The sequence below is a fragment of the Chinchilla lanigera genome, unplaced genomic scaffold (genome assembly GCF_000276665.1).
Source record: "Chinchilla lanigera isolate Chin_1 unplaced genomic scaffold, ChiLan1.0 scaffold00107, whole genome shotgun sequence".
Classification (NCBI taxonomy): Eukaryota; Metazoa; Chordata; class Mammalia; order Rodentia; family Chinchillidae; genus Chinchilla; species Chinchilla lanigera.
The window spans coordinates 3,935,236-3,936,708 of NW_004955508.1; positions in this window are offsets into that span (position 1 = coordinate 3,935,236).

The window sequence follows — 1,473 nt, forward strand, 5'->3', positions numbered from 1 at the left end:
TGTAGAAGAGGCTGCCTTTTCCTTTGTCAAGAATCAAATGGCTATACCTTTTTTTTTTTTTTTTTAGCTATTACCCAGATTTATATTTGTGTCCCAAATATATTTTTCAGCCTTAGAACTCTCACTTTGGCTGTGCTTTTGAGAAGCGCCAACTCTACAGTACAGAGCTGGCTGGGCGCTTGAAGTGAGGACCAGCATTCGTTCAATGCCATGTACCTCCTCAGACCTCAAACTAGCCAAGAGGTCTGTGTTCTATGACATGTGTGATGAACTACAAGGTAAAGGGCCAAGAGAGTCTCTAAGAGGAATGCAGATACTCTCCAGGTCCATTTATACTGCAGTTGCCAAAACCACATATTTTTTATTTATTTATTTTTGTACTGGGAATTGCAGGTACTTTTTAATATCTGAAAAATTGCTGTACAGATGTATGGTTGAAGTTTTGAGCAACCAAAATAAGGAGCTGCTATGGCACAGGTGAGGGCCCTGTCAAGGCCAGTATTTTTTTTTGGTACTGGGAATCGAACTCATGACCTCAGGTTTGCCAGGCAAGCGCTTATGCCACTGAGCTATATCTCTGGCCCAAGGCCAATATGTGGAAAGCCTGTTCCTCAGGTTGTGGCAATCTCAGGAGGTGGGGGAACATTTAGGAGGCAGGGCCTAAGGAAAGAAAATGAGGTCATTGGGGGATAAGGAGGCCCAGGCCCCTCCTCTTCCTCACTCTTTGCTTCCCAGCAGCCATGAGGTGAGAGCTTTCTCTGCCATGCAATCCCACCATAATGTCCTGCCTCACAAGCACCCAGACGCCCTGCATCCAACTTCCAAAACTGTGTGCCAAAATAAGCATTTTCTCTTGTTTTTCTTTTGGGGAAGTGTACCAGGAATCCAACTCAGGATCTCACTCTTGCCAGGCAGGTGCTGTGCCACTGAGCTAAATCCCTGGCCATACATTTTCTCTTCTTAAGTTGATTACCTCAGGTATTTTATTACAGTACTGCAGAGCTAACACTAGACCCATATGCAATAACATATAAATACATAGGGCAGTACCTATGAAACTTTGCTATATGTTACAGTCTCCTGGGGAGCTTTGGCAAATCTAAATGGCCAGACTGTACCCTGTATGTGGGATATGGATCAGAACATATATGGGTAGGAAGCAAGCATTAGTATTTTTTTCTTTTTTGCGGTACCGGGGATCGGACTCACGACCTTGCGCTTGCCAGGCAGGCACTTACACCACTGAGCTATATCCCCAGCCCCAAGCATTAGTATTTTTAAAAGATCCCTAAGTGATTCCAAGTTTCAGCAAAGTGAGGAACTGATGGCAGATGGCAGATGTAATTTCATATGTAAGCAATTTATAGCATATTGCTTAAAATACCCAACCAAACTTACAGAATACTGGGCCGGGGATATAGCTCAGTGGCACAAGCGCCTGCTTGGCAAGCACAAGGTCCTGAGTTTGATTCC